This window comes from Prinia subflava, chromosome 3 (genome assembly GCF_021018805.1).
Source record: "Prinia subflava isolate CZ2003 ecotype Zambia chromosome 3, Cam_Psub_1.2, whole genome shotgun sequence".
NCBI lineage: Eukaryota > Metazoa > Chordata > Aves > Passeriformes > Cisticolidae > Prinia > Prinia subflava.
Window position 1 is genome coordinate 7,437,949 of NC_086249.1, and position 12,510 is coordinate 7,450,458.

General features: G+C 36.5%; 1 long non-coding RNA gene across 6 annotated transcripts in view; it reads left to right on the forward strand.

The window, feature by feature from the left end:
- Positions 1-12,510, forward strand: part of LOC134548804 (uncharacterized) — a 381,797-nt gene that overhangs the window by 16,409 nt on the left and 352,878 nt on the right. For 4 of the 6 annotated variants that reach the window (XR_010079899.1, XR_010079898.1, XR_010079897.1 and 1 more), the window contains one exon: positions 10,655-10,931. This is a non-coding gene — a long non-coding RNA (uncharacterized LOC134548804). Of the gene's footprint in view, positions 1-8,752; positions 8,882-10,654; positions 10,932-12,510 lie in introns of all 6 variants that reach the window. The other 2 variants (XR_010079896.1, XR_010079895.1) reach the window with 2 other exon arrangements.

Sequence of the window (12,510 nt, forward strand, 5' to 3'; positions counted from 1 at the left end):
AGAGTAAAACAACTGAAAACCTGAGTTGCAGGATGTTTAGAACCATTAGGATCTCAAAATCAGAGCAGATTAAATTCTTCCCTTTAGCTTCAAGAGTGAGGAGGAGCAAAGTAGGTATTGCATATGTTTTGAAGTATTTCTGGAGAAATTTTCCATTTGTGTACTTGCTCTTCTGAAAGGGAAGTCTGGAAGAACAAGAAATGATGTGCATGATGTGTAGCGGAGTGAAGGAGGTGACAAAAAAGACTGAAGAAGTGATCAGGGAATCAGAGATGAAAGTGACTGCAAAGAGGAAAAAAGAGAAAGGGAAGGGTAGTGAGACAACTGCAGATGAGGATAACTGTGGAAACAACCAAGCAATTTTATGGTTCATTGATTAGGGATTAAGTATTACTTTATGTGAGGGTTGGTAGTAACTCTGATGTTTTGTCACTGGTAGTACTTTGTCACTTGCTTACCAAATACAAAGAGAAGATATTCGTATTTTTTCTTTTCAAGCTGTGAAGTAAACACACGTATGCTTTATTTTTTATAACAATAACTCTGCAGATTTTTTTCCTGGGATAATTTCCCTTCTCAAAAACAGAATGACGTTCTTAGGGAGTGCTCAGAAACTAAATGAGAAAATAATTTTTTTTAGATACATGCCTATACCATGATATATCCACATAAGCCATGTTTTGGTATACTATGTAGGTCATTTTTGATAGATAACATGTCTGAAAACTGGAACGTATGAGACTGACATGTTATGGTTTATGGCTTAAGCAACTTTATGAAGGACTTTTGCCTGTTATATCAAAACTGTATAACAAAAGCTGCATGGAAGACCACCACACCCTGAATGGGCCTCCTGACTTAGGCCCTCAACTGCAAGTTAACAGAGATGAATAAAGTGACTCAAGTTTGGGTTGGGGGAAAAGCATACATTCACAGGAGGATTGAGGGAAGGAGAGAGGGAGCAAGGAGAGTGATGAGATTAGGTAGAAGCATATCACCCTTCCAAAGGTCCCAAGGACATCTCATTGCTTCCCTCCATCTGGTCTTCTTGGTCGTGAGGCTTCCCACTAAAAAGTATAGAATCCAATGGATTAATATACCTTTGGGCAGGTGGGAAGACACAGGTACCTCCCTTGGGGGAGGGGGGGTCAGGTTGGACACTGTCCCTTGCAAGACTGTGGATCTGTTGCATCTTGTAGTATCACGTGCAGTGCTCTGGTGCAGCATCTGGGGACCCCTTTGGGGGCAGCCTTTGATGGGCTGTGACACCCCCTCTGTTGTCCCTCACGTGGCTGGCCCTCACACAGATGTGGCCTTCCAGGGGTGGGAGACCCCCAGCTGGGCCAGTCTGCCCAGTGGAGGATGGGCGTTCACTGCATCTGGCCAGAGGCCGTGCCACACACCCAAAACGTCTCCTCCTTCCCCCCTTTGGTGTAGGGATCTATGGGAGCCCGGCAGCAGAAAAACCTGGGGCTGTGGCCTCAACTTCAAAAGTCCTGGGCTTAATCCTCTTGTGAGTGTATTCTTTTACCCCACCTCAAACTTGAGTCACTTTATCTTATCTTATTTTAAAAAAAGAGATTTGCAGAGACTTTTCAGTGCTATCAGTCATGTTTGCCTTACTAGTATCAATGTAAGGTGCAAAAGTGATGGTTAACAGGAAACAAGATATAGAATTTGATATTGTGAATAGTATCCAATAAAAAGATGCAATGGAAAAATATGAGGGGAAAAGGCTGTCCAGAGAAATTATGATCCCTTGTCTTAAATGCTGGGTAGATGTAACTGAGAAAATATATTGCTTTCTCTGTAAAGCCAGAGAATCTATATTTCTGTTTAGGCTTGCTGGCTGACAGAAAGATACAGGGAACAAGCTACTTTCTGAAGGATTTTAGTAGCTCAGCTTTATTAGCAGTTGCTCTGGCCTTTGAAGCAGCTATATTGTCTATGCTATATTGGAATTCTTGTCTGACCCTCAGACATGTTGTCTCAACCTGTCTTCTGGTCCAGATGGCATCCAACAATGTAAAATTGCAGATATGTTGAACAGAATGTAAACCCATCCAAAACGAGCTAGTAATATTCCCTGGGCTGACAGCCTCCAGCTGAGGAGGTACCACTGGAGCAGAAAAATTATGGGAGGGGAGGAAGAAAAAAAAAATTGTGAAAAAAAAAAAAAAAAAAAAAAAAAAAAAAAAAAAAAAAGTAAAAAGTCTTTTGAAATTGTTTTGAGAGAGAAAATTCCTTTTTTTGCTTAAGGCTAGAATTGCCTTACCCACATAAAGAATAGAAAGAAGAATATAGCATTTATTTCCTATGTTTGAGCCCCCTATTACTGATGAGAAATTGAGCCCAACATGGCTAATCAAAGTATAGAAAAATTTACATATATGTGCATATAGCTACTTACATATTTTTAATAGGACTTTCTGGAATCTCTTTGATGGAACTCATTGCACCCTTGTCCTTTTTATACAGTAGAAACACAAAACATTCTTTGCAGTCTGATACCTTGCTGAAAACCAGATTTTTAAATACATTTGGAACAAGTGAAACAGAAATATGAAAATATTTCCAAATATTTTGAAGCAAATAAGTTTAAAAAAATTTCTAAGATAGGAAGTTGTGTTTAATACAGATGTTGGCATGGCCTTGCTGTCTCTTTTTGTCTTATACTGAACACTTTATATATTTGCCTAGATGAGATTTTCCTGCAATATTTTGACTTTTTCAACAACTTATACTTAGTCTTTGTACACTTATCACATGACACTGAAATGACTCTGATGGCCAGAACATATACAATGCTTGAGCTTAAAGCAAAGGAGTGTTGTGTGGTTCTTGCAAAAAATTGTTTAAAACTAAGTCACTAGATTGAAAGGCAGAATAAAAGTCATAAGTCAGTATTTCATTAGGAAGTTTTGTCAATCTGCAAACACAGTGAAAGATAAAATCACGTGAGTAAAAGGTTAGTCATTTTCTGTGTCATGAGCTGGAAAAAAGCTGAGATGTGTACAGTCTGATAAAGTAAAAACTGTATTTGTGGGTTGTTGAGCTTTTAGTCTTTTTTTTTTTTTTTCCTTTTCTTCTGTTCTTGCATGAGATGATAAAACATCTACTGGTTTTCTTGCACAGTATTCTGAATTTCCAGAAGCCAAAATATAAATAAATAAGCAAAAGGTAATGTTTCACCAAGATAACCTGCCCTCTAGGTGAAAATCACTGTCTCCCTGTGTCAGGTCCTGAGCTGTGTCACAAAGGGAAAGGAGAACTGCAGAAAAAATGCAGGGGAGATCTTACAGCTGAATTGCTAATGTATTTCACTAAACCCCTCAAATTTTAAATGGGATATCACTGTCACATGCTGAACAAGTAATCAACATTGCTCTGGGCATAATTTTAATCATTTTTCATTTGTTCTGTGTTGTAGATTAAGGCAGGGAACTGGCTCACTTTTAGTAGTACATTTGCAGCAGTGGCATGAGTTATTGGCTTTGCTTTTTTATTTAGAACATTAAGAGCCAGAAAAATCCCAGTATAATAAATGTATATCAATTCCATCACCAATGAGGGAGGTAACTTAATCAACAAGAGTAGAAAGATTATTACAGAAATTGTGGTTTACAAACAGGGTGGCATGTATATTAAAAACATTCATTCTTCCACAACAAAAAAAGCAATACAAACAAATAAATCTCATATTGATAATCATAAATTGTTAAGAACAAGATACCTGTCTTCAAAAGTTTTTGTGTCTACATTTTCAGTCTGATTATTGACTGGCTTGTCTGACTTTTGATTCAGAAACAGGATTTACCTAATTATGTGGAGTAACTAATATAGCTGGCTTCTGTGGGTAATATATGATGGCAGCAACTTTCTAAATGGATATTATCTTGTTTTTACTACAAAGATGTAAAGTTGTCATGAATGTCAATTTTATTTGGCACAGGTTAGATGAAAGGAGAGCTGGTCTGAAAATTTCTCACAAAAAGCATTTTTATTACATCTGACTTATGATTTTTTCTTTTCATCATAAATGAAAATTTTCCAAACATAAGGTTGGAGAGAATTTCTTGTCAGGACAAGAGAAAGAGAAAGGTCAGTGAGTCTTTTTAAAAATGGCAAGAGAGGGGGTAAGGAGCAAATCTGCTTCTCTGTATGCTAATTAAATAAGCATAGGAAGAGAGAACTGAACTTTGGTATTCCATGTATGATGTATCTTCTGTCTGCACTGTGGAGTAAAAATGTTTGTCTTAATTAATATGCATTTAATGAAATATACCAAATCTCACTGATACAATTGTCTGAGTGGGAGACATTCTTTCCAATGGGAGAGATAAAAAGAATCTCTTTTTTCTTTCTGCAGACTTGTTGACTGTTCAGTACTTATTCTTTATGAGATGCTTAAGGTATGAGAACACATGTAGTTTAGGTCCTGCTGTGAGGGTGAAGGATTTGACTTCTGCTGTTTCATCATAACTCTGAGAGAAAAAACAGAATCAGCTGCATGCAGTTTCATCCTTCCCTCCCTTTCCTCCATCTCTCCACTTTTTTTTCCCTAAAGACTTCTCAAGCACTCTTGATGTGATCCCAAGGGAAAGTGAAGAAAATTAAAAAAAAAAAAAAAAAAAAAAAAAAAAAAAAAAAAAATTAGGATAGTCCAAAGGGTGAGATAATGTCTTCCACTGATGTATAAGAGTGTTTGCTGAGATCTTTAAAATGGGTGAAATTTGTTCCTCGGCAACCTGCATAGCCTTTCCTTCTCATTGTTATGCCCACAGGTATTGCAGGATGACAATGGCAATTTTTAATAGGATACATCTAGCTATCTAGCTTTGAGGTTGAAAGGATAGAAGGAGGTCCATTTTACTTCTCAGTCTGTGTGGACAACAATGTGAATGTCAATTCATCTGCTTTTTACCACAGCTTCATGAGCAACAAAATTAGTGATTACTACCAGCTCAAGAAAGGGCAGTGAACCAATCGTGCACACTAACACAATTAGAAAAAACATTGACACAATTGTCGTTTTACTCAATCAGGCAAATGTATTCAATTAAACAGTTAATTTAATGCAATCAGTTGCAAGCATCTCTGTTTAGGCAACCTCGATAGCTACTAATTTACTTTTGCTCCAGGGCATTTGTTTATGAGGCATTAAGATTAGGTAGATATAAGAAGAGCTGTAAATTTTCTGTATAATAGAGGCACCAGACTTCATACAAAAAATCCTTATACTTTTACAGAACTCATAAATGCTGACTGTATCTGAGATTTTTGATTTTTCCAGTGCCACAGAAACAACATGGAGATTCTTTACATTTTGACATGTACTTCAGAAGTCTTTTTAGCCTGAGGAACTCATGACTTTATATAAATCTTTTCAGACCCTTAGAAACAGAACTAATACTTCCCATGGAAGTATATGTCATGTTCTCTAGGTTTACTTAAACATTTCTTTCCATATATATTGTTCTGATATTTCTCCTTTTTCTTCCCTTGATTTGTTAAATATTTTTAATGTACCAGATAGAAGGGACAGGAATAAAGGCTCATAACTGAGGGATTCTGAGGGGGTTTGTGATAGAAAAAATTCATAGTCAGAGAAAGAGTACTAAAATGACTAAAATTGCTGATGATATTAAAATATTGAAGAGTCTGAGGATAAGTGCTGACTGTGAGAAATTGTCAAGACACCTTGTAATACCAAGTGGCTGGGCAATAAATGGCAGATTAAATTCAGTGTGTTTAAATGTGATACACATGGGGATGACCAGTCCTAATTTTTCATAGGAATGCTATGAAAAGCTTTAAGCTTCCTGCTACTACTCAGAGGCAAGATCTTCATGTTGTGGAATAAAATCATGTGAAAATGTCAGCTCAACGTACAGAAGCAGACAAAAGAGAAAATCAAATATTATGACTTTCTGAGACTTCATCAAAAGAAATACAGAGAATATTATTAACAGACTGTGGAATTCTTAGGTTGTCCATATCTTGTATAGGGAAGTCTAGGAATTCTCCATATCTTGCATAGTTCACCTCTAAAAGAGAATAACTGAACAGAAAAGTGTTCAGTAAAGCTGGTAAAGATACATGAACAAAGATAAAGAGCATCTTCTGTATGAGGAAATATGGGGTAGGCTAAGGCTGTAAAAGAGAGGACTAGGTATTACAGAGAGTACCAAATCCTAAGAGGCACTAGGAAATAGGGATAAATTGTTCCCATTCTCTTCTATGCAGGCAGTGAGACTCAAAACAAGCCAGTCAGAGCTGATGTAAAACACACAAGATGTGGTTCTCCATATAGCAGAGAACAAGTCTGTGCACCTCATTAGAACAGTAGAACATGGATGCTTAAATTGATGAAAATTGCAGCTGAGACAGGAAAAATATAAGGATAATCTGCAAAGACTTACTACATCAGAAAGACCACTCTAGGTCTGTGAGAACTTAACAAAATGAAAACAGTTGGAGGTAAGGAACACTTTTAACATCAGGTATATATACCTACCTATACCTGCCTCCTCTTGCTCATCCCATGGCATCCCTTTGTAGATTTTATGGGAATACAAATTGCACTGGCCAGACCCTTTGTCTGATTAAGTGTAATTCTCGAGTTTTCCTTAAATGCCTTTAAGTGTCTTGTTTCACATTTGGTACCATCCTTGGATTTTGAGTTCAGCCTGGTAGATAGGTTTTTTAGGTATTTATTGGCTGCAAACCTGTCCTCAGACTCCAAAACTGTAATGGTGATGTGTCTGGTGGTTACATTGTATGTTTACAAGTACAGTATTTTCCATGGTGTTTTGATTTCCAGGGGAAGGAAATCATGGACATACAGCTTAAGAGGTCATTGAAAAAGGATATCAGGATATATCCTGTCATACACCTGCTGCACAGTCAGTAGATGGCTTTGGTCTCTGTTTTCTTTCAACAGATGTCTAGAAAGCTTCAGAACCACCAAAACTAGACTTTGTTCTTCTCTTGAATTGGTCCAATGAAATCATATTGATGCCTTCCATACACCAAACAGACTTTTGCTACCAATGTCAGACAACACTAGTCATTAAACACTGAATTTCTATGCCACAGACATTCATTTTGACAGAATGTGGGGAGAGATGTGGTTTAAGTTATAGAAGTATGATTTATTGAGATGAAGTTCTATTACACTGGTGGCACTTCACATTTGGCTTAGAAAAGGCATGAGTAGCTACAGCAAAAGTGAGGAATTAGTACAACCTATTTCATCTAGAACATTTGTCTGTCTTTATTTTTTATGCTTTGCATTTTTACTCTGGCATTTGTAAATCTTCTCAGAGATTATTTGTTTGGCACAGCTGTGACATGCTTCTGCTCAATGTTCTGTTCATAAAACTGCCTTTGCACTGGGCTGGTGATATAATGCTTGGGACTTTACCTCTTGCCATCAGTTTTATGTCTCACACTACACAGAGTATCTAATAAATGGCATCTATACATTTTAAGATATGTAAAGGTTCTGTTACTTTTTTGAAATGAGTTAAGTTTGATGTTGTTTTGTTGACACAGATTCAGAGGTTAAATAATAAGTTGTCATGCAATCCTTTTGAGGGGCTATTACTCCTTGCTGTAGGCAGAGATCCCAAAAGATTAATCTTTCATCTATCCTTTTTTGGGGGGAAACTTTTACTCTATAAAAGGAGGAATATGGAATATGGATTCCTCTGTTTACAGAGGAATAATTTCTGGGCTAATATAATAGTCTAAACCCTGGTATGTTTTTATTTCTGGTGCAGGTACCTGATGAGTCCCTACATGCAGCTGTTAGCAGTCAATTTTCTGCACATTTATTCACACTTCTCACACTTCCCTGGAGTCCCTGGCTATTACATAGTCTTATCTTTAGTTTATGCAATATGTCACAACTTGACAGCATTTTTTTGTTGCAATTAACTGGGCCAAAGTCACAGCAATGCTGGCACTTTGTTCACATGCATCAAGGCTGTGTGCTGTCCTCCTCAGAGTGTGGGGTGTGTCACTTCTGATGAACAGCTAAAATAATTATCATTCTCTGTCAGGGCTGCAACTTATGAAGAGATTAAACAAAATACATTATACATGCTAAAAATACACTAAACCTAGATGTATTCTCATCGTATCAGCTGTTGAGTGTCAATATTTCCTCTGTGACTGGACTTCAGGCTAATGCCTGTTCTTCATTAAGGATCATATCTCTTCAGTGGTGATATGCATTCAAGAAATTACTGTAGATCAGTGGATTCAGAATAAGGTACAAATAATTGCTTACAAGATTCCTTAGTTACTGAGGCCCTGGAGATAAAAGCCCTGTAGACATCATGCTTGGTGATGTGGTTTTGTGGTGAACTTGCTAGTGCTGGGTTAATGGTTGGACTCAAAGAACTTAAGGGTCTCTTCTAGTCTAAATGATTCTATGGTTAGAAAATAAGGCCAGAAATATATTGGCTAAATACTCACATTTCATTTCACACAATCCAACCAGAGATTAAACAATACAACTCCAACAAAAAAATAATTACAAGGAAGTTTCATTAAGTTATTACATTTTTTTGTTTGTCTCAGGTGTCAGGAAAAACATGTATGCATTCAGTAAAACTGTTGCAGAATTTTCATGTTTTCTATAGCTGCATAAAAGACCAAACCTCTGAAGTATGTATGAATACATCTTTTGACTCTCTATCCTGCAATTATTAAGAAACATGAATTAATTATCTTTCATTATCAGCTGAGTTAATACCTGAACATATCATCATACCTGGGAGAAATGACAAATGAGAACTTGACTAAATTCTCAGCTGATGATAGATGAGCCTATGATTGCAGAGTCCAGGCTACATCATAATTTGACTTCAAAGTTTGAGTATTCCTTCTTCTTTTTTTAACATGTCTGGACATTTTAATCCTGTACTAATTATAAAAACTTTTTGGGAAGCTTTTTTTCACACTGTCTGTCATCAGGAGCACATTAAATGCATGACATCCTTGTAGCTTGTGGCAATTTTCTGGTGGTTATAAATAGTTCGGTTTTGATCCTGAGGGTGAGATGGGAACTATCAATATATAAACTTAATTCTGCTTCCCTGCCATTTTACTAAAAATGCTGTTGCAATAAAAGATTGTATTAAATGATGTTGCAATTAAGCCAAAGATGTTTATGGTATTTACTATGTGTGTTTTGCAGCTTTGGAGGTCAAGATTATTTTTTGTGCCATAGTACACATCTTCAATATACCTGACTAATTTATGCCTAAAGTGATGTGTCAAATAAGAGTAAGAAAATCTGGTATTTCAGTTTCCTGAGGCATTACAAGTGTTTTCTTAATTATTGTATGTGTCAGTAAAATAGATGGATCATTTTAGCTATAAATTCTTGGCTGATTCTTCATTTCTAAAATTCATATTAAATAGGAATATTATATTCTGTCAAATTATATTTTCCCTTGCTCTTCAAATATTGCTGTATTTTAATTCTTTTTAGCTTAGGAAGATGCATTTTATTTAAATGTTTATATCTTAGATTATTAGTATACTTATTGAGCTAAAGGATATTTCTAAAATTATTTTATAAACTACTATTGTATTGACGTTAGTAAGGAAATAGTAATGATGCATGTAAAACTGTACATCAATTTAACTAAAATGTACTCTATATAAACTCAAACCTTCCAAGATAATTTTCCATCCAATTAAAAGAAGAAATATTTAATACACAAAATTCAGCTTTTATTTTGAATTGTATTATGTTTTTAAGATAAAGAGAAGGATAATTGAACTCTAGAAAAAGCTGATCTAATAATTTGTTCCACATCTCTGATCTATCATTGAAGAAAAATTCCTAATTAGCATTTTGACCTTTATGAAGATAATTTAGTGAATTTTTCATTACTAATAGACCAGGAAGGAATTGTGGATTAAAACACTAACTTTTTCTGATGATGCAAAACCTATTTTAAAAAGTTTTGGAAGTTCCCGTACTTACTTGGGTGTTTGAGTCACGGAAACCCCTTTTAGGTCAAGCTAGCATTTGCTGACAAAATGCAAGTTAACAGACCACAAGCAAAATTTCAGCCTGATTTTTAAAGTGGGCATTTCAAATCAGGTTTCCTCTATCAGCTGGACTGGAATTGTTTTTTGTAGTAGTTTTATTTTTTTAAAAAAAATCAAGATCTGGTGAGCAGTCTGTATAAAATAATTGTTGTGACGTCAAATTCTCAGAGGCTTCAACCTCACTCAGTATACTTTTTCAAATAAACACTCTGACATTTGCTTGGAATTACTTTTCTACAAGAATTTTGAAGCACAGTAAATAACAGGCTACTTTGGGGCACTACTGTAGGTAATAATTCTCATTATATTTACTGCTGGAGCTTGGTGCTTCGTTGCTGTGCCAAGGGAATGTTAACAAAAGTGGAGCTTCTTCAGCTGGCAATATTCAGTGCCTTTAGGCACATGCTCTCTTCATGCCTATTCAGTGAAGTGCATAGGAGCTTACACTCAAATCAGGCCAAATATACAGGGATATCTGTTTGTTTAGATTGTGGAGTTGTGATTGTTCAGAAAATAGTACAGATTTATTTTGGTTCTATAGGCTTACAAGTCTCCTTGTGTCAATCTTGTCAATTCTGAGCTCTAGGGAGTCCTGGGAACCTCAGACCAGCCTGGCTCCACAGGTGAGATGGCACAGCCTGTCCTGGAAATTAAGAAAACTGAGTGCATGGGAATGCAGCCTGATGAGAAAGTGCCAACATGGCTCCTGTAAAGTGAAGTACTGCTCAGCCTGACAAGACCAGGGCAGGGCAGGAATGGTGGAATCTCCAAACAGGCAAGTTGCAGGAGTTTGTGAAGTTATGATGCAACATGCAAACTGGATGTGGATGCCATTTGCAACAGCCACAGCACAAAAGGTAGGAAGCATTTGGTGAAACCAGTGAGATCAGTTGGAGACAGATAGTTTGCAAAACAGAAAATAAAGTTGTGAGACTTCCTGCCACAGGAAATTATCAGGGTAGAGGTAATTAGCAGATTCAAGGGATTCGATAAATTCCTGGATGGTAGGTCCAGAAATGAATAACAGGATTAGGCAGAAACATACTGGGAACCCTCCCACAATTATGGCTGCCCAGGAAGTATGAGAATAGATAGCAGAAGATGATTGTTTTTACATGCTATGCATAGTTCTAAATAGCATTTCCTAATGCCAGCAGAAGAGATTAAATGTACAGCCCATGGTTCTGAGATATTACGACTTATCTTATATTCATATTTTGCAAGTCGCACTGCTCTGCATTTTCTCATTTGATGTTCAGGTAGTTTGGCGTTCAACCTATTATTTCCTGAGTAACTCTGCTTTGCTGAAGGCCATTTTGTGCCACCTTCCAGAGAGCACTCATTACTTTAAGAAGCTTCACTGATTTTGGCCTTTAAAAATTCCTTCATTCTGATGGACTATGACAAAAAAGAGTCCCTGGAAATTTCTTTCTTCACTTAAAATACAAAAAACTCCTACGGAATTAAAAGAAAAGTACTATAAGTGTCAAGACATTTCCAGTGCAACGTCCTTGACTTTGTGTGCTTCTAGCTCTCTAGTCCTCAGGCAAGTGCAGTTCTCTTTTTGCAGTGATGGAACATGATCTGTACTGCACATAAGCTAAAGCTTTGTGTTCCTGATGTACAGAAAAGAAAATAATCTGCATGTTGACAAATCACACTGTGTTTTACACTGGAGCTGGGTGGTTTTTAGGCATGGGTAAAGACATTGTTCAGAAGGCCTGTGGGCAGTGGGAAATGTGACTTACATGGTGGGAAAATGATGAGAAAAAAGTAGAAACAGCCGTTTGTATGTAGCTGGTGCACAATTTCCATGAAAATTGAAACTGCCCACAGCACTTTTTAATGAACACAGTCATATTTCCCATCTAAAGACTTGCAGCCAGACATACTTGCCAGCAAATAACCCAGTGCACACATTCCAACCACTGATACATCCTGAAACACGACAATGCTTGTTTGTTTGCTTGCTTATTTATTTTACAATTGCACCTCAGGGAAGGCTAATACCTCTGTTGGTACCCAAAGTGCAGTATGCTGTGGGAACTGATATATATGGTCGCAGCTCTTCATTACTTACTTAGTTGTGCCATGGATGTGCAATTTATCATGGAAGGTCACATGGTAGTATCTTAATAGTACGGCATATTATTTTTTCCTGACAATTTGACTTGCAGCTAAACATGACATGTTTATAATTTTATGGTAATTCAACAACAACAACAACAACAATAATAGCAAAAATAATATTTTTTTCAGTACCCCAAAAAAAAAAAAAAGACATAATGTGATTATGTGATTGTAGGATAGAGCATTAGATTTCTGGAAAAATAAAATCAAACACCTCATAAAAAATGGTTTTCCTTTCTTCATTACATGGTCCTGTGTGCATAAAAAAGCCTTGTGTTTGTGGAGAAAGCTGAGTTTAGATATTGA